This window comes from Echinops telfairi, unplaced genomic scaffold (assembly GCF_000313985.2).
Source record: "Echinops telfairi isolate 266 unplaced genomic scaffold, ASM31398v2 ScPeMD7_7427;HRSCAF=8465, whole genome shotgun sequence".
Lineage (NCBI taxonomy): Eukaryota > Metazoa > Chordata > Mammalia > Afrosoricida > Tenrecidae > Echinops > Echinops telfairi.
The window spans coordinates 1,723,115-1,745,026 of NW_022111327.1; the positions used below are offsets into that span (position 1 = coordinate 1,723,115).

Consider the following 21,912-nt stretch of genomic DNA (forward strand, 5'->3'; position numbering starts at 1 on the left):
AGGTTAACAAAGAATCAGCAGTTCAAAACCACCATCCACTCCTTAGGCTGTCTGCTCCTATAAAGACGTTCAGTCTCTGAACCCCTTTATAGGGTGGCTACAAGTTGGCAGTAAGATTTTTGGTTTGAAGTCCACCTACTTCGGAGGATTCTATAAGCAAAAGAGAGCAGCAACACGTGAAGTGCTATCCAAATATAAGATGATGTATGTAATTAGCATAAATTCAATGTGGTCCTCACATGAGAATATATTTAATCGCCCTTGCCATAAAAATATTAGAAGATCAAATTGATAAACCTGACGAACAGATAAAACCTTCTCAGTTGACGTCAGACAGGGCAAGATATGACAAAATAACAATTTATAAATTATCAAGGGCTCATGAGGGAGGGGGGAGCGAGGAGGGAGGGGAAAATGAGGACCTAATGCCGGGGCCTTAAGTGGAGAGGAAATGTTTTGAGAATGATGAGGGTAAGGAATGTACAAATGCGCTTTACACAATTGATCTATGTATGGATTGTGGTAAGAGTTGTATGAGCCACTAATAAAATGATTAAAAACAAAACAAAAACCTTCTCAGTTAATCCCCCTTCGGATGCACATTAGGCCTGATCTGGCTTTCAATATGCTCTGTATTTTTTTTGTTTGTTCATATTGGGATTTATCTCCGATGTGTTTTGTCATTAGGGGTGGGTGATCCTCTTCAATTTCTTAAATATGTTTTCCTGTTTTTCAGTATGTGACACCCAGGATTGATGAACCTATTGGGACAACAAGTAGCATAAGGGTTTCTTAAGGGTACAGGGGTAAAAAAGGGGAGCTGATGTCAAGAAGTTCAGGAAGGAAAAGAATGTTTTGAAACTAATTGTGGTAGCAATTGTATAATACTGCTTAATGTGATTGATCCACAGAATGATATTATATCTGTATTAACTCCCAATAAAATGATTTTGGGAAAAATATATTAGAAATGCTGTGTTTGCAGAGTTCCAGTAATAGTTGCTATGACTTGCTGTGCATGTGTCAGAATTGAGCTCAGTACCCACTAATGTTACTGATTGGATTTTATTTTTAGCTAAAATCCTATTAGACATCTATGTGGTATATCTTACTTTAGAAAATCTGTTATAGCATTTATTAAAAGAATAAATGAGATTTATCTTCCATGAGTTTCTCTTAGGTGGATGTAGCTCTTCTCCAATACTTCTTGAAAAAATTATATTTACAGAACAAACTGTTTCAAACCAGTAGTCCAGAAAACCATTTACTGCTGACATATTTCAAGTGCTTTGTTACTAATAAAATTTATAAATATATTCAAGAATAGCCATATAGTTAATTTTGTCTGTAAAGTGAACTAAAGACATATATAAACCATGGATACATTGTCTCATTTGAACTAACACTTACTTAATCATAACCCCAACCTAAGACCCATGAGATCTTATGAAATAGCCCTACTCAGTACTTGCCCTCATGAATAGATCATTGAAGATATGGGTGCTTTAGCAACGTGATGAAGAAATCAGATGGTGCCCCGCTATCAGGTAGCATAGCCTCTAGGGTCTTAAAGGCTTATTTGCAAACAAGCAGCCATGTAAGTGGGATGTCAACTAAGTCCACATTGAAGAAGTATACCAGCCTCTGTGATCCAAAGATTGTAAATAATAAAATCTAAGGCCAGAGGAGGGAAAGGTATTATAGCTTAAATTCTGAGTACCCAATTTGCTAACGATGAAAGTGAAAGCACAAGATCCATTTGCAAGGTCCCTACATGGATTAAGTTTTGGTGAATCTCTTTTGATCATAGACCAGGAATGTCAAGTGAATTAATGCAAAATTATTTAGGTTAAAAGTTAATACTTTATCACATATTCTCCTCTTATACTCAATTAAATTTTTTAAAATTATTTTCTGCTTTCTTTCCTATTGTAGTTTTTCTCCATTTAATTTTGATATTTTTGTTTTGTATATTTTTTCTGTATATGGCATCCAGAACAGTAAACCTACAAAGAAAGGATTAATTGCTTCATAGGGTTATGACAGTGGATGCGGGGAGAAGATGGGGAGCTAATAACAATGAGAACAAGACAGAATAATATGTTCTAAAATTCATTGTGGTAATGATTGCACAAGTTTAATATGATTGAACTAATGAATTGTATGATATGTGATATGTCAATAAAACTGTTTGGAAGAAGGAATAGCCCTGTAATAAAATCTCTCAATGACTTGGAGTATGATCTGAATTCTTGAATGGGAGAATAAGGCTAGTATGCCAGGGATTGTTTATAATATACAACCTATTTATGTATGCTGAAACCCAGTCATCTGAAAATTACAACACAAGGATCCTGGCAGAAATAAAATTTATTGAGAATCTATCATGGCTTCTGAGATTATCCAGTCTTCTATTTTTTTTTTCGTTTTAAAGATAAGGAAAAGGCAAGCCCACTTAAGGGGAGCCATTCCTTCTCCCAGAGACACACAAACCTCCTCATCTTACTCCTTGGAGCCTTGTTGGTTAAGCAGTGGGGAAAAACAGAGGCTTTCTGCTCCTGTAAAGATTTGTCTAAGAAACTTTATGAAGAGGTCTGCTCTGTCCTGCGGGGTTCTTATGAGTCAAAATCGACTAGATGGTCGTGGGTATCTTTTAACTCCTAATCCAACATCCTTTGCTCTATATCATAATTTCTCAAATTGTGTGAATGTGCTAGATACTGTTCATGCACATATTTGCAAATTTACACAATCATCTACATTCAGATTTTCAAGGGGCAGTAAATTTAGAAGGGATATGGCCTATACATCCCTCTGTTTATAATTTCTATTTATTGTTAATTGGGTGAAGATTTACAGGTGAATTAGAACTTTAATTATGAGCACCAGGTTTGCAGAATTCTAAAATTTACATTGAGACCCCTTAAATATATTTTGAGTGTCCACATAGATTTGGCTTACATTGAGTTCTTTCTGACCATTACCTGGCAACGTGAAAGTCTATGCCCCCTGACAGAATTTGTTTGCAAGTAGGTTGGTAGTCACTGCCGGATCCTGCTCCACCCCACCCTGCCCCTAACCAGCCCAACGATGGGCAATTTTGTCCTTAAGGATTTGCCAGGAGATGCTTTAGATGGAAATTGGGGCACCAGAGCCGCATGATCTTAAGTCATACCAAGACCAACATGATCAGAAGTTCCTAAAACAATCTTGTAAATGTTTTTATTTTGCAGTCGGGTACCTTTATCAATGTAGTTTCTTTCCTACTTCTATATTCCTGCCATCGACTGTGATGTATTAATCTACCACCAGGCATACTTTGGTGATGACTTCCTTTGTTTCCCATGCTTTTATAATGTAGCAGAGTGGTTTTGAATCTTTTGGATACCATTATGACCTTTGGATACCATTATGACCTTGGGCTGATTGTTTCCCTCATTGGATGATTGATCTTTGTCTTATTTTTGTCATGCTTAACACTTAATAAAGGGATCTCTACACAATGTGTTTGATTTGGGGTCTGTTTCCCTCACATAACCCAGAGCAGATCAGTTTTCCATTCAGTAATTCATACACATGTTGTTTCAAATAAAACATCTCACTTCCTCTTTGTGTTTCCTGTTTCTGTTCTTCCTTGTCTAACCCTTCTAAACTTTGTCCTTGGGCAAATGCTGCTCTTTTGATCTCAGATGGTTGACTGTTTTAAGGTGTGTGTATCTCCCCCATGGTATTGCTCCCTCTATAGACCTATCTATTGTTTAACTGGCAATTGAGTCATGGGAGTGAGTTCATTTCCAGATCTGAAAAATAACTAAGGGCCCAAAGTTTCAGGGCTTCCACCAGTCTTTATTCGGAGTTGATCTTTTTTTATGATTTTGAATTTATTCTATATTTTTTTCCTACTCTATTTAGGACATTCTATTGTGATCCACTTTAGAATAGGCCTATATCCCCTGTTAGTGTTTCTGTCATGAGGTCAATCAAAGTATCATCAGTAAGACCTATTATTTCTTAGAGCAAAACAAAAAAAATTCAAAGTTCAGTGCCATCAAGTCAAATGCAACTCATAGTGACCCTAAAGGTTTCTAAGGGTATATTAGGAGGAAAACACTTCCACAAAACTTTGGTGGTGTCTGGAAGTAGGGAAGGTAAGGACAGATTTTACTAAAAATTTAAAGAGTGGTTTAAGGTAAGCCATTCAATGTGGTTATTGATTCAGAATGGGTAAGAATCATTACACCACAGTCCAGATTGGTGGAAATAGCAAAAGGCTAGACTTTTAAGTGGAAGATTGAAAGAATCTAAAGGCTCAACTGTCTCTGGATTATTTCCTTTGAAGAGTTGTTGAGTCTTTCTGGAATTTCCTTTAATGAACAACAAAACCATTTGCTTAGGCAAGACAGTCCTGAGAGAGTAAAGAAATGCTAAAGAGACAGTGGAACAGCAAAGCCATGTTAATACAGAGTATGCTGTGCTTTCTGCTCTTGGTGTACAGGCTGAGTGTGGGTGGGAATGTCTTTTTGTTCTCAATTCAAAAATGCATATTGAAGCGTCAGAGAAGTCCGGCATTAATTAAATTTGTTTAATGTTATCTAGCCCAGGAAAGCCTGCTTTTCACTTTAAATTCCCCCAAATCCTGTGGTCTCTTTTGTTGTTCTTTTAAAAATGCAAACTTCTTTAGAACCTAGGTAGAAGTCAAACTGTTAAGTGGAAAGAGTGTACCAAGCACACTTACCAAGATGGTGGTGGTTATTCTGATGACAATCAAGTAATTTTTCTAAATAGGATTTTTCTATTATAGACTACAAAATGGGCCCTTGCCTTCATGAGAACTTCTCAAATTGTGAAACTTATCATTGGAGACCATTCATGGTGTAAGAATTAAATATCAGGACGAGATATTCCACTTATTTTTGGATCACTTTGAACTAGATTCATCTTTATTTGCACCCATACTGCTCACACATCTGTGCTCAATGAATTGCTGTCATTTCCATTTTGAGATACACAACCTGAGGTAATCATTCAGATACTGCTTTTCAGCTGCATTTTAATGTATTGTATATGTACAAAAACAATGTGTTATATGTATTTTTGTCAATTCTGTGCCACCCCTGTATTTTCATAAGAAAGATATGCTCAATTTTTACAGCACTGTGAAAAGCAGTTAGCATAGTATAACTATGTGAAAATGGAATCTCCTAATACAGTTTTGGAAACCCTCTGAGCGCAATTCTGCTCTGTGCTATAGGGTCACTATAGTTGGAACTGACTCAATGGCAGTAGGCTTTGGTGAGTGGGGCATAGTGTTCTTAGAAAAATAAGGAGCTCTGGTGGCATGGGTATCTGGTGGGTAAGCATTGGACTTCTAACTGTAAGGTCAGCAGTTCAAACCTACCTACCTACCTCTGCACAGGAGAAAGTTGAGGCTCTCTGCTCCATAAACATGCAGAGCCTCTGGGTGGCTCTACCTTGGAATCAACTCAAGGGCAGTGAGCGAATACTCAAGAGAATATCTCCTTGGGATGGAGGACATGTTTGGCAAAAACCTTAAAGACACTAGTTATTCATTTGAAAATATAGTACTTTTAGAGATTGGTTTTTTAAATCATTTTATTGGGGGCTTGTACAATTCTTATCACAATCCATACATCCATCCATTGTATCAAGCACATATGTACATTTGTTGCCATCATCATTCTCAAAACATTTGCCTTCTACTTGAGCCCTTAATATCGGCTCCTCATTTCCCCCTCATGAACCCTTCATAATTCATAAATTATGATTATTTTGTCATATGTTACACTGTCCGACGTCTCCCCCTGCCCTCTTCTCTGCTGTCCACCCCCCAGGGAGGAGGCTATACGTAGATTCTTGCAATCGGTTCCCCTTTTCCACCCCACATTCCCTCCACTCTCCAGGCATCACCACTCGCACCACTGGTCCTGGAGGGGTCATCTCTCCTGGATTCCCTGTGTTTCTAGTTGCTATCTGTACCAATGTACATCCTCTAGTCCAGCCAGATTTGTAAGGTAAAATTGAGATCATGTTAGTGAGGGGAGGAAGCATTAAAGAACTAGAGGAAAGTTATATGTTTCATTCTTGCTACCCTGCACCCTGACTGGCTCATCTCCTCCCCACAACCCTTCAGTAAGGGGGTGTCCAGTTACCTTCCAATGGGCTTAGAGTCTCCACTCTGCACACACCCTCATTTACAATTATATGATATTTTGTTCTTTGATGTCTGATACCTGATCCCTTTGACAGATCGTGGTCACATAGGCTGGTGTGCTTCTTCCATGTGGGCTTTGTTGCTTCTGAGCTAGATGGGTGCTTGTTTATCTTCAAGCCTTTAAGACCCCAGACGCTATATCTTTTGATAGCCAGGCACCATCAACTTTCTTTACCACATTTACTTATGCACACATTTGTCTTCAGTGATTGTATCGGGAAGGTGGGCACTCACTGATATGATTTTTGGTTCTTTGATGTCTGATAACTGGTCCCTTCTATACCTCGTGGTCAGACAGGCTGGTGTGCTTCTTCCATGTGGGCTTTGATACTTCTCAGCTAGATGGCCGCTTGTTTATCTTCAAGCCTTTAACTCCAAAGATGCTATATCTTTTGATAGCTGGGCACCATCAGCTTTCTTCACCACATTAGCTTATGCACACATTTTTCTTCAGCAATTGTGTCATGAAGGTGTGCATCATGGAATGCCAATTTAATAGAACAATGTGTTTGTGCATTTAGTAAGTATTTGAGTGGAGGCCCAATGTCCATCTGCTGCCTTAATACTAAACCTATAAATATATGCATGTAGATCTATTTCCCCACCCTCCTATATAAATATATTTACATATGTACATGCCTTTATTTAGACCTCTATAAATACCCTTTGTTGCCTAGTTCTTTCCTCTATTTCCTTTTACTTTTCTCTTTTCCCGCGATCATGCTTAGCCTTCATTTGGGTTTCAGTAATTTCTCTCTGTTACATTGCCCTTGCTGAATCCCTACCAGGCCTCTCACACCCTCCTTGCCACTGATTTTGTGTCACTTGTTGCTCTCCTGTCCCTGGGTTGGTCAGCACCACCACCTTACCCCCGCCGCCCCCTCCCGTGTCCCCCCGGAACCATTGGTCCCGTTGTTTTCTTCTCCAGACAGTTCATCCAGACTATCTTATCTAGATAGATCTGTAGAGATAATAATATGCACCAAAAATCAAGCCATGGCAAGATAGGCGATGAATGAGAACACAGCGATGACAACAAAAAGAAAACCAATGACCCGTAAAAGAATAAATTAAACAAAAGAAAAAAAATTAAAGAAAGAAAAACCTATAAATAGATCAAGGTCTGATTTTTTATCTCTAGGTGTGTCCTTCAATCAGGACTGATGGGGTGCCACACTCTGGCCCCAGTGTGGGCCCTTTGTAGTCCCTCGGGGGCTCCCTGCTCTGCTCCCACGATTGCTGTGCCGCATGCCTTTAGTGGTTTGCCTCTGTGTCGCGGGGTCCATCCAGTGTCCCCCTTAGGGCCCTGGGCCAGCAAGGGATGGCGTGTCTCATAGTGGGTTCAGCCATATAGTCCACTCTGTGCATTGGCTGTTCAGAGCCGGGATATCGTCCTCCAGGCTTGGTGGGCCAGGATGTGTTCCACTCTCTCTTCCTCCCCCTTCATTTGCTCCCATGTGGTCTGATCAGACATGCCCCTCTCCCCTAGCTGCAGCTTCAGTGCCGCCCTCTAAAGTAAATTCTTCTGGGTAGAGGGCCAGTTGTCCACGTAGCTGGTATGGTGGCCAAGACTTCAGGCCCCTCCACAGGTGCCCCACTCCTTGCCAGCACGCTGCATTTGTCTGGCACTGGTTTTAAGTCTCATCCTTCTTTCCCTGTGTAGAAATAAACAATACCCTCCCCTTGGGTGGGTCAGTGCCCTATTCCCCCATCAAACATCTTTTTTTTTTTCTTTCCCCTTTCCTCCCTCCAACCCCTTTTTAGTTGGCTACCATATGTACCTCCGCATTTGGTCTGGCCCCTGCCGTACTACCTAGACCTCACCCCTGCAGTGTTTGTATACAGTAGCTTTTTCCCTGTGCCCCTTTTGCCTTTACTTTAGACATTGTTTTACAGCAATTTTAATAAGTACTTAGTTTGAGTTACAGATTGGTCTGCTAACACCAAGGTCAACAGTTGGAAACCACCAGTTGCTCTATAGGAGAAAGACGAGGCTTTCTACTCCCACAAGGTTTACTGACTCAGAAACCCACAGGGGCAGTTCTACTTTACCCTGTAGGGTTACAAGAAGTTGGAATTAACTCGACGGCAGTGAGAGAGATGTACTACAAACTAATCATCCTACAGCTACATAAGAGAACTGTTGCCACACCTACCTGACAGGGGAGATACCATGATCACGAAGGTGGCTTTCCCAGGGCGAGGCTCATCCATTACACTCCGGATGTGCTGACCCTGCGATTTCCCCAAATGTGAGAAACTCGACTGCATGATTTATGAGAGTGGGGGACTGCGTTCCTGCTTCCCCTGCATTAAATAAAGAAAGATAAGGGGGGAAATCTGTTGCCAAAGCCTTAATTTATTTTTTAACCCAATTTTAAGCTGCAATACAATCAAGATTGTAGATTTTATATCTTTTCAAGTTAAAAATTATGCCACATACTTATTTCTTTTTTTTCAGAAACGATTTATGACCCACCCATTTCCCCAGATCACTCAATTACATTCAGATAGTTAAGCTACAGAGTCATGCAGAACTTTAACAAGGGAAAGACTCAATAATCCAAAGGTAATTGTGTGTGTGCAAACAGATTGAAGGAAACTCGCCACCCAGGGATATGACTATGCTGTTGTGTTTGCAATGACTGCAGCTGTTTAGAGTGCTCCATTAGATTCAGCTTGTTTGATCTTATGATGTGAGCCAGATTGTGTTTCTATTACGGTTCTTATTTATTTCTAACAGAGCATGAGTACCCAAGTTCAGGGCATCTGGATTGTGCCAGCTACATTACATGAGCTAAGTACTCACGTAGGGATTTTGAGGGCAACAGCAACAACAACAAAATGGGAGCAGCGTAGAGCCAATTGACTGTACCTTGTATTAATATATAATTCTCTAGTAGTCTTGAATGGACATTATATAACATCAAGGCACTTAAGAGGAAAGAAAACAGTCTTCTGATGTTTACATGCACATCATGAACCTGCACATGCCTGGGTGATGCAAATCACCTTCACCACTGAGTGGCATAATAGACCACATTTATACAACTACAACTCACAGGTTAACCAGACGAATACATGTTTTGGGGACATTTCATTAAATTTTAACATTTTCTAGCATTTACCGTGGACCAGCATATTCACATATGTTATTCCTATAACTTTGCTAATATCATATAGCCTTAATAGTTCACATTTCTAACATATAATAAAACAAATATTAAGAATTCAAATACATAGGGGGCCATCAATGAATTTAAAAAGTATCCAAACCCTAGACTTCAAGCACTGGAGTTTTATTCTTTGACTCTGATAAGTTTGTAGATGGTATTATCAAGCGTTTACTATATGAAATTTTTTAGTTTGAGAAAAAATAATTTAGCATAAAATATATTTGAGTCATTATAATGACTATATTATGTTGGTTATATTATTTCATACTTTAAAAATGGCTTATAATAGTAATTATTATAGCAGATATATTAGTTAATACTTTCATATATAAATGCATCTAGATAAAATGTCAAATTTCACTTAGCTAACCAAATTAATTTCCTACATGATGTCAAACATCTGGATACTCAGAATCATGCATCAATCAAATTTGGAGCCATCTGGACTTTTTAGCATTAGTTAGCAACAAATACAATGACATGCTTACCTGGATACATTAATATTCAGAGCTGGTACTAGTAATTCATGAATATAGGTTCAATCCCTTCCATTCTGAAAGTGAGGAGGACTTGAAGCATTTGTGTTGAAGATAAAGGACTGTAGCCTTCAGCATGGATTTCAATTTAGTGCAAAGGAAACCAAAACTCCTCACAACTAGGCCAAGAGATGACTCATGATAAATGGAGAAAAGGTTAAAGCTGTCGAGGATTTAATTACATAAAACAGCAGATGAATCGGGGCATTTGAATTATGGCTTTGGTGAAGACTATTGAAAGTGCCATGCATGGGTTGCCAGAAGAGCAAACAAATCTATCTTGAAAGAAGTACAACCAGAATGCTCCTTAGAAGTGAGGGTAGTGACACTTTGTCTCATACTTTGGACATGTTATCAGGGGAGATCAATTCCTGGGAAAAAAGGCCATGCTGGTGAAGGAGAAAGGCAGGCAAAGGCAGACAATTGACACAGTGGCTGCATCCATGGGCTGAAGCACAACAAAGGTTGTGAGGCTGGTGCAGGGCGGGCCGTGTTTGGGTCTGTTGTGCACAGGGTCTCTAGGACTGAGAACCAACCGGACGGCACCTAACACTAGGATCAATCCCACCCTAGATTTGGGGATACTTTCTATATGCACGGTAACTAGGGCAGCAGTTCTCAACCTGTGGGTCCCGACCCCTTTGGGGGTTGATCGACCCTTTCACAGGGGTCGCCTAAGACCATTGGAAAACACATATTTCCGATGGTCTTAGCAACCAAGACACCGCTCCTCTATTGTTTCTAGACGGTCTGCCCACATGCAGATATGCTCACTACGAGTACCCGGCGTGAAGACTGTTACCTATGCTACACCATGCTTCAAGACAAAATTTCATTGATTTGTCATTAGACATAAATATTTCACAATATATAATTACATGTTTTGTGATTCATCACTATGCTTTAATTATGGTTCAATTTGTAACAATGAAAATACATCCTGCATGTCAGATATTTACATGAGAATTCATAACAGTAGCAAAATGACAATTATGAAGTAGCAACAAAAATCACTTTATGGTTGGGGGGATCACCACAACATGCGGAACTGTATGAAAGGTTCGTGGCATTAGGAAGGTTGAGAACCACTGAACTAGGGGAGTGGATGGATTTCTTGTGACTCCTTTGGTACAGGAGAAGGCAGCATTATATTGTGTTATACATAGGGCCTCTATGAATCAGCTGACTCATTGGCACCTGGCCACATTTGCTTCTCCAAACCTAGTTCTGTCACTCTAACCCCTGGCTGCAATTATAGTCAATAGAGAGCTTTCAAAACGTATGATGCCTTGATCACCATGATGATTCTGATGTATTTGGGCTAGGGTGCAGCTGGTCAGGATTTTTGGTTAGTTATTTCTAATGTGAAGGCAAGACTAAGAGCCACAAAACAGCCAAGTTCTGCACCATCCTCATCATTTTTCTTATGTTTGAGCCCATTGGTGCAACCACTGTGTCAATCCATCTCTTTGAGGGCCTTCTTGTTTTTTGCTGCCCCTTCACTTTACCAAGCATCATGTCTTTTTACAAGGACTTGTCTCTCCTGCTCAGATGTCCAAAGATGCAGTTTCACCATCCTTGCTTGTAAGAAGCAGTCTAGATTACTTCTTCCAATATAGATTGGTTTGTTCTTTTTGGCAATCATGGTATCATGATTGGGTCCCGGAAATGTCTTTCTCTCATCTCAATCACTGATCTCATTTAATTCCCACATAAACATCCATGCTCTTGGTTTAATCGGGTGCTGCTTGGCCAGAAACAGTGAGTCATGGAATCTGATTGCAGAGGGCATGCTTTCCTCCATGCTCTGGCCCTTTACTTGTGACAAAATCTAACTAGATCTGACTAGACTTCCTGACCCAACCATGGTCTGCTCCCTTTTACCATGAGATATGATTGTGACATTCATAGCTAGATAATTATGGGGTTCTTTTCTTTATCCTGCAAATATTTTGGCACCATGCTGCCACAAATAGTGGCATGTTCAAATATCCATGTTTAAAATAGTTAGCATCAAATCGTTAATATTGTGTGCACACTTAGGCCACCTGAATTAACCTAAGGTTCTACCATTCACTTAGCTGTTTGGCCTCATACCACTTATATAAACTCTTTTAGCCTCAGTGCCCACATCTGTGAAATAAAGATGATGATGGTCATCGTTTGTAGGGTTGTGAGTATTAAGTGAAACAATGCCCTTGTTGGAGGACATAGTAAAGCACTCTAATCCATATTAACAGCTAGATCTGATTTTAAATGGTAGACTGTTATCGGGTCACAATTCAAATTTCCTTAAAATCACGAAGAATAATTTTACACTTACACCAAATGATCTCCTACATAATATTTTCCATTTTTACACTAGACATTCTCATATGTATATATCTGTCAGGACTGCAATTTTATTTTGAGTGTACTACATTTCTCAGGAAAAAATGGAAAGGGGCCCACTACTTTTAATGCATGAGAAGGCCATTACCTTTGATATCATAGGTAAATGGTAGGATACTTACTTTGTAATTGCTTTATTGCCAGGAGCTTTCAATGAAGCCATAAAAGAAAAAAAAAGATCAGCCTAATTGCCTCAAGATGGATATGTAATGCATAAATCTCTTGTTTAATGGATCTAGTAATAGGCCACCTGTTTCACCTACCTCCTTCCCAGTTCAGTACATGAGTGAATAGTGATTTCTGAAGTGAGCAAACCTAAACTTGGAAATACAGTAATGTAATGTAATTATAGCTCATCTTAATTTTGCATCTTCTCTAATAAAATCACTTCAGATTTTTAGGACAGACCCATGTCCTGCTTATCATTTGTATTGCACTCAGCATTGAGATATCCTCTAGGTACAAGTTCTAGGCCTAAAGACTCTGCTTCGAATCTGGATGGGAAAATAAGTAGAGGAACAGAGGAAGAGGTGAGTGGAGAATGAATGGAGTTCTTGGTTGGTTTGTTCCAGGCCAAATCCCCTGGATGCTAATATAATTGCTTTTCACGTTGATTCAAGTCATTCCGCATTCATTTCCCAACTTCTGACTTCCTTACTTTATCTATCAAAACATTCAAAGTCTGCTACATATGATCCTCTCAAGAAAAAGTTAAGTCTAACTGGGACTTGCCACTTTCAACATGTCCGAGATCCAGGTTCCAGTAATTCAGAATGTGTGATATATCACACTTTTCTGATAGGAGGGCTGAAGTTATTCTTAGCTGATTAATAGTGTTAGCATGTGGAGGGAGGGAGAGGTGCTCAGCTACTTCAAATACATCAGTTTTAAGAACCTAAGAACTCATTTGTGATGAATACTGGGTATGGTATTAATAAATCATCATGACGAGCCCAATGGAACCTATCACTGTGTTTACAGTAAGGATTTTTTTTAAGGATGTTATTCATTATTTGCTCTGCAAAAGTCCACAAGATGTACATTTCTTTCTTGCCTTATTATTTAGGAAATGTTGCATGTACTAGAAAAAGAGACAGTGTTATAAAAGAATCTTTGAATGTGTGCCTCCTGGTCAGAATGCTTGTGGTTAGTCAGCACAGAGTTGGCCCTTTGACTCATGGCACAACAGAATAAAAGGCTGCCCGGTCCTGTGCCATTCCCATGATCCATTCAGATTCCACGATTATGATCTATAGATTTTCAGAGGTCACTTACCAGGGCTTTCTTCCTACTCTGTCTTAGTCTGAAGCTCCGCTGAGACCTGTTCAGTATCACCGCAAAACACATAAACATAGCGTCACAATACACAGGACAGCACATGAGCTACACTGGCTGGGAATTAAACCTGGGTCACCCACATGCAAGAAGAGAATTCTGCCACTGAATCACTAATGTGCACCAGTGAGGACTAGCCAGAGTAATCTTTGACCAGTTACTTAATCTCTCTGAGCCTCAATTTCTTCACTTGTACAATCATGAACAATAAAAGCAATTATATATGAAAAGTGCTTAGAACTGTGCCTGACATGTTGCCATCGAGTCAATGCCAACTCATAGCGACCCCCTGCTGGTTTCTGAAACTGGAACTATTTACAGGAGTAGAAAGCCCCATCTTTCTCCTGCGGAGCTGCTGGTGGTTTCGAACTGATGACCTTGTGGCTAGCAACCCAACACACAACCACTACACAACCAGGGCTCCTAAGACTCTGTTAATTTTAACCATAGTAGTATTGTTGTGATTTTTTCTAGTGATAATCGCCCCCCCCAAAAAATAAATAGTATATGTATGGTCTCCTCTTCACATTGCTGCCAGAGAGTTTAAAGTTCTCTCTCTGAACCTCCTCCCATGAGGGTAAATATTTTCTTGTTTGCATGGTGTGATTACTTCCTCTCATCCTTTTAAATGTATTTTATTCATGAAATTGTTCAAATCTCCATAAATCTGCTTCAGCACAAGACATAGAACAATCAGCTAAACAATCAATAACTATAAGGCAAAACTAGCTAAGCTTCGGCGAGTATGAGAAATCCAAAGTAAAAGTAAAACCTTTCAAAATGTCCTCTTTCGGGCGTTTTTTTTCATTTTCTGATTTCGGTTCGATTTTCCCCCTATTAATCTGAACTGGTAAAAAAAAGAATGTTTATTATTTCATTATAAAAGTTTGAAAGCAGAAAATTCAAGTGAATATAACGAACACTCATTTACTTAGCATTTGTTTCCCAGTTGTCACTGGGTCTCTTCCAACTCCTGGTACCTCCATGCCGGGTGGTAGTGGACAGCTGGGCTCCAGAGGCGTCACTGTGGCTGGCTTTTCAGAAGCCTTCTTCTGAGGCACCTCTCGGTGTACTCCAACCTCCTTTCAATTAACAATCGACTATGTTGATTTTACAGTTAGTGACATTTTGCCATATTTGCTTCCTCTTAATTTTTCTATATTTCTTTTGAAGTGACTGTACAGATATCATGAAGCCTGGGTGAGGAGGACTGGGCAGCAACAGCCAGGTCAGCACGTCAAGCCCCCGCGGCTCTGCAGGACAACACCCAGGCTCTCTTCTCCGTTAAACATGGACAGATTCAGAAACCTGAGGGGGCAGTTCTAGTGTGTCCTTTAGGGTCGCTGTAAGTTGGAATCAGCTCAATGGCAGTGGGTTGAGTACGTGGCCCTTGAAGACAGCATTGGTGGCTTCGACAAAGCTTCTATGTCAGTGACTGTCACAGACAGGGATAGGTGTATTCAGAGTATCTTTGTGAGATGGCTTGTTCATTGTTTCATGTAGTTTTATGATATTGTTCTGTCCTCCCCTCTAGACCACAAACAGGTAGGAAATCTTTCTATGCTTCTATTGCTTCTTTCCTCCTGATTTCCAGGTCAACGAGAATGAAAATAATGAAGGAGAATTCAATTTCTCTCCTCTTGGGTTGCCCCAGCCCATGACCACCCAAATCGATAAGCAAGCTAATAACTCTTTTCCCACTGGCAAAAACCACTGACTTTTCTTACAAACTGTGGTAGGTAATGTTTAAAGGGTAATTTTTTATTCATAGAGGGAAGTAGCAATATATACCTTGATCTATCTTAATTGTACAGTTGAGATGGATTTTATTAGTAATAATTAAAGCTGTTACTATATTGACTCCAACTAGCAGGCATTGCTCTGTCACAACCATGTTGTCCATTAGCATCAATATCTTCCCACCTTTGTTCACAGAAATGTTTAGTTATTTCCACTATATTTCCTTTTATTCTTTCATCATATTGGAAAACATTCAAGAATTCTCTACATGCTAGAGAGATAGATCTTCCTTGAATCTTATCAAACATGAGCAAGCTTTGCCTGTTATTTTTAAGGAGCAAGTGATTTCATTGCAATATGCTCTATATGCAGCAACTTAGTCCAAAATATGGTTATTAGAAAGATCAAGCTCCTCAGAAATGCTTCACCATGGGAAATGCACCTTATTATTATTGACTAATAGACCTTATCAGTATTTCTTCTGATTCATTCTTCCTTGCTTGTGTTCTCCCATGTATTAAAGATTAAATCTCAAGTCACATTTTAAAAAATCTTTGATAAAAGCTCACATTTAGAAATAGCTTAGGGTCCATCATGCCTGGACAAGCACTGTGCAGCTTTTGTTCCTCTGCTGGTGGTTATTGACAAGACTACTGTCGTTCTTTGCTATTATGGGCTCGATTAATCACGCCAGGAAAAAATGAACTGTGGCATTGTGGCAGTTGCTCTTTGCCAGGCTCTAAACTTTCTTGTAAGCTGTACTCCTTGGCTACATGGAGATTTGATGAGTGCTGTTTAACATCTCGGGTGTTGATTGTCATAATTGAAAAATACACTGTGTTGTTGTTTTTTATTATATTGCCTGGTTCATTTTCTGGTTTACTTTCTGATCTAATGCTTTCTGAACAAGAGACAAGTATTTCATTTAGGCCTAAATTTAATGAAAAGCAATAATATTTTCACGTGATAGGATGGGTCATCTTAGATGCAATTTTGGATCTGATCATTAGAATGGCACTAAGATTGAGCAAGAAAAGTTGAGTACATTTTGCAGGTGAAGACTCTAAGAACATTTTTGTTTAGTTTTCTAATATCACAAAGATAAGAAAGAGAGCCCAGTTATCTTGAATTTCAGCTAAGTAAAATAGATGGTCTCCTAATTTATCTAACTTGGCTACTGTATACATGAAAATTTGACAAAGCTGACCTAAACATTAGCCGCAGAAGAGACTGGAATCTGAAGTCATTTATCAAAATTAAATAGATGAATGGCAGCAGACAATGCTTTTAATGTGATTTGGGTTTGTGTGTGTGTTCTTTCTAAAAAATTATTATTAACTGAGAGTTAATACATGCAAGGGGGTACCCCCAAAAAAACTGATTTTTTTTTTGCTTTTTCAAAGCTAGGTATTTTAAAAAATGGATAAACAAAAAAAGTTATCACCTTCAAAAAACTCTCCATTACACTTAATAGATTTGTCAAGTCTGCGATTCCATTCTTGGAAACATTTTCAACCTTGTCTGTTTAGATGGCTGACAACATCTCCCTTCTTCCCGTCTTTTTTTTCCCCCTTCACCTCTTCTACGTGTTGAAATTGCTATCCTTTCATGTCCCTCTTCTTTCCCAGGAGCAAAAAGAAGTCCCATGGAGCAAGGTCAGGTGAGTCAGGTGTGTGGGGCAAGAGTGGCCTGCTGTTTTTTGGAAAAAATCTGGCACACTAGGATGGTTGCGTGAGCAGGTGCATTTTCGTGGTGGCAAAACCAGTCCGTCTGCCACAAATCAGGCATTTTTTAGGTTGCACACTATTATGTAATCTTTTCAGAACCTCTAAATAGAAAGCTTATTGACAGTCTGGCCTGGTGGAACTCCAAATGCACTACCTCCCTCACATCAAAAGATCAAATGAGCATCATCTTGATCTTTGATTTTTCTTGACGAGTTTTTTTTGGACAAGGTGACAATGGCATCCTGATTGATGTTTGGTTTGGGGGTCATAAGAATAACACATGTCTCATTACCAGTAATTAACTTGGAAAAAATTCTGGGTCACTTCAGAGCTGTTCTTTCAAAGCATGGCTTTTTCCGTGCTTTGAAACTCATTTTCAAGGTCAGTCAGAACCTGAGACACGAATTTTGCAGCGACCCTTCTCATTCCCAAATCTTCCATTAAAATACTCTGTACTAATTTTGTCAACATTTTGGTGTGTACATTAAATTGACAGACATCCAGAACGAGGCTTGTCATCAATCAACATTTACACCTTTTTTGAAACGAGGAAACCACTTGTACACTTGAGTTTTTCCCATAGTGCTGTCCTTGTAAGCTGTGTTCAACATCACATCTGTTTCTGTGGCTTTTTTCCCTGAGCAGGAAACAAAATTTCACAGCCATACACTGTTCTCTTAATTTGGCCATCCCCCCAAATCAGGTTTGAGTGAAGCTGCTTTTATGAAAAAATTCACTGTGGCCAGAGAGAACCTTCCCAGGCAAGGCCACTGGGTGCACTAACTCAGAGTAAGTTGCTCAATGCTCACCTAGTGGGAAAAATGCATACTACAAAAACATCACCCAGTGGAGCTTTTTCTGGTTTTTGTTTGTGTTTTGTTAGGTACCCTTTATATATCGTATCAATCCATAGTTTAATCACATCAAGCAGAATTGTACAATTGCTGCCACAATCAGTTTCGAAACATCCTTTTCCTTCCTGGACTCCTTGACATCATGTCCCTTTTATCCCCCCCACACCACCACTGTTCTCCCCACCCCACAAAAACCTTATTCTACTTGCTGTCCATATAGGCTCCTCAATCCTGGGTTTCATATAGGGAAACACAGAAAAACACAGCTTCAAGAGTGTGAGCTCCAATGACATAACACCACGGTGATCACCCTACTATGACGGAACACAAGCAAAACTACAGATAAGGTTGGAAACCAGGTCAGCTCCAGCATGCATCAGAGGGGTTTAACTGAAAACATTTTAACTGTTCAAGTCAGATTTACACCTTTCATCTTCTGTACTCATCTCTCCAATGCACTGTGTTTAGTAACCACTTTCCTCTCATCCCTCAGTTGTGGATAGAGGGAGTTCACCGGTATATTTCCTATGCAGTTTCCACAAATGAATCTTGGTCTCCCACTATCATCCCCTAGCCTTCTGCAAATCGAATTCTTACAATTTAGGTTTTGTTACTGATCCCTCCTTTAACTTTGAATGATAAGATTTATAATCTTTCAGTGACTTATGATGGTGTGCTTCATCCATGTGGACTTAGTTGACATCTTTATTAGATGGCTGCTTGTTTGGAGACAAACCTTTAAGATTCCAGATGCTATTTTATCTGATAGCCAGGCACCATCTAATTTCTTGGCCACATTTTGCTATAGCACCTGCATCTTCCAGGTTCACTTCCGGAGGGTGAGTATAGAACAGGGCTATGAGGTAAGAATTAATTGTTTTTAAGTTGGAGCTAGGATTCCGTGTGAGCCCCAAACTCATTCCTAGATCTATGTTTTTTGTGTGTTCTCTTTTAATTTATTATTACTTGTGAGTTAATATATATGTCATATCATGCCAATCACGTACAATTGTTTCCACCGTTTCCAAACATACTTTTTCTTCCTTGACTCTCCCCTGACCCCCACCCCCCACCACCTCTACCCCTGTATAACCCGCCCCAAACTTTTATTTTACTTGCTGTCCTGATAGGTTCATCAATCCTGTGTTTCATTTACCAAAAAAAGGGGGGGGGTACATATGATAACTTCAAGCGGGTTACCCCCTTGTAATTTGTATTTAGAATAAGTTCAACCTATATTCATATGATAGGATCATTGAAAATGTAGATATATTTAAATCTCTACTCTTTGGCACAATGGCTGCAACAATGAGCTCAAACTGAGCAGTGCTTGTGCGGATGGCAAAGAAATGGGCCACGTTGCATTAGGGTGTCCATGCAGTTGCTGTAAGTGCAAAACAACATCCCATTGCTATGAATTGGAAATAGCTGGGCACCTAACAACATGTATTTATGGTAGGTGCTTTAAATGGTTACACATGTGGCTGCTAATGGTTAAAGTACTCTACTGATAGCAAAAGGTGGGAGGGGGAAGCCTCCACAGAGGCGCCTTGGAAGAAAGGCTGAAAAATCCACCACTGAGATCCTTGAGGAAGACAGTTCTGCTCTGATACCCGTAGGGTACTCAGGAGCCAGAGTAGCTTGACAACCACTGTCTATGTCACTGTGTGCATCAGAGGCTCCACCAGGTAAACTCTGTTCAACTGTGAACCCTAGGTCAAATATGTGGTTTGCTCCCCCAAACCTGTAGGAGAAAGGGCGAGTAGTGAATGTATGTGACTTCAGTTCTGCTTGTGGTTTTCCTTTCTGAAATAGCTGGACAGTCTTAATATTTTTGACCACAAGATGGCTTTGGATTAACGACGCTATATTTGTATGCCATGAATATAGACTCAACATTAAACACACAAAAAGTGATTCCTGCTCCTCGCAATGATTATTGAAGCAGACCTCACTTAAATCTTTCCAAATTGTATGAATGAGAGACACTAATATTTGGGCAGTTTTCTCACCCTTACCCACATGGAAAATTGGTGAACAGTGTGTGGTAAATGGTTGTTCTACTGAAAAATCAGAACACTTTGAGGTGATAGTTTATGTAACGGTGTCAGGACTTTCTGGTCCTCTTCCTTAAAGTATATCACCTAGTCTCTTCATGTCCCTGGTATCTTATCTTCCTTTCCCTTTTCCCAATCTTCCTCTTGCTCACTATCTTCTCTGGTTACATTTGCTTTACCCCGGCCTCTCACCACTGACTCAAATGGAAAATATGCAGTACTACTGCCCAGAAAGCAGGCATGTGGCACAATCCTCTTGGACGCCAGTGGTCTCTTTCAGTGCTAATGATAGCCTGTGAGTGGCATCAATCATATCAGGGAATACCTATGTCAGAGAACAGAGAGATTGCAAAAGCAAAGTGGTAAATGCACATCATTCAGAATGTGCAAATCAGTAGTTGTCAATTGCCAGCAATGGATTTGGTAGTGGCCAGTGTGCAAATTTCCTGACTAAGAGGACAACAGTAACAGTGTTCTGCATTTCAATAGCACTTTTCCCCTTGTCAGTATGCTTTCCCATCTGTTATCTCATCTAATCCTCACAACAGCCCTATAAAGCAGGCAGGGCAAAGAGGTATTAGCACCCCCTATTTGACCCATGAGAAAACCCAAGGGAAATGACAAGTTCATGACAGAACCTGAACTCTAATTTAGGACATCTGACTCCAAGCTATTTATCCAGCCATCCAGTCGTCCCTTTCTTCCTTCAGGTACAGCAGCTTCAGCACGAGCATATGTGATGCTTTTATGGTTTTAAGCTTTTGACTTTTTAATTTTTCCACTATCATTTTTAATTTGGAAAATGTTCAAACCCACAAAATACCTGCGAGAAAATTACAGTGAACATCCGGATACCTTTCACTTAAACCTGCGGTTCTCAACCTGTAGGTCGCAACCACTTTGTGGGTCAAACAGCCCTTTCAAAGGGGCCACCCAATTCATAACAGTAGCAAAATTACAGTTATGAAGTAGCAACAAAAATAATTTTATGGTTGGGGGGGGGGTCACCACAACATGAGGAACTGTATTAAAGGATCGCGGCATTAGGAAGGTTGAGAACCACTGACCTAAACTAACTACTATTTTTAACATTTTACCACATGTGCATTTCTCTCTAAACATAGACACCTCAGCATGAGTTTTCTCTGAACTATTTCAGAGTTAGTTGCATATGTAATACCTTACCCCTAAATAACAGCATGTGTCTCGTAAGAATAAGGACCTTCTTCTACAAAACTAGAGTACAGTGATCAAATTTTGAAAATTGAGCATTGATACAATCATATATTGTTATTGTGTGCCATCAACTCAGCTCCAATTCCTAGCAGCCCTGTGCGGAGCAGAACAAAACTTTATCCCGTCTTGTACTATTCGTACTCATGTTGTTGTGTGTGATCCCATTGTCACAGTCAGGAGCATGTCACGCCAGTTCATTGAGGGTCTTCCTCTTGCTGACTGACCCGCAGTTTACCAAAATGTATGTCCTCTGCAGGGACTCGTCCTTTCTGGAAATAAGACCAAAGTACATGAGACCGAGTCTTGGCATCCTCAATTCTGAGGAGCAGTCTGTCTGTTCTTCTTATAGACAATGTGTTTATTGTTCTGAAGGTCCATTATATATTTAGCATTCCTAGGAACACCAAACTCCATACACAAATTGCTCCAACTGTGCCAATAATGCCCAGTGGAGTTGTTCTTTACTTATTCAGAACCCTCTCAAAGACCATTATTAAGTGTCTTTCTGCTTCTTTATTGGTTATTTTGAGTTTCATTATTTACTTAAAGTGGTGTTTTTCAGATTAATCCACTATAAAAAAAAGAAGTAAATCCCACTGCCATTGAGTTAATGCTGATTCATAGCAAC

At 39.7% G+C, this 21,912-nt stretch overlaps 1 protein-coding gene and 1 non-coding gene across 2 annotated transcripts in view; both read left to right on the plus strand.

Moving 5' to 3' along the window:
- The window catches only part of IL1RAPL2 (interleukin 1 receptor accessory protein like 2), a 1,497,587-nt gene that overhangs the window by 1,163,906 nt on the left and 311,769 nt on the right, over window positions 1-21,912 (plus strand). The gene's annotated exons all lie outside the window — the stretch shown is intronic.
- LOC115872607 lies at window positions 8,381-8,543 on the plus strand. Its single transcript, XR_004047948.1, has one exon. It is a non-coding gene; the product is annotated as a U1 spliceosomal RNA (small nuclear RNA).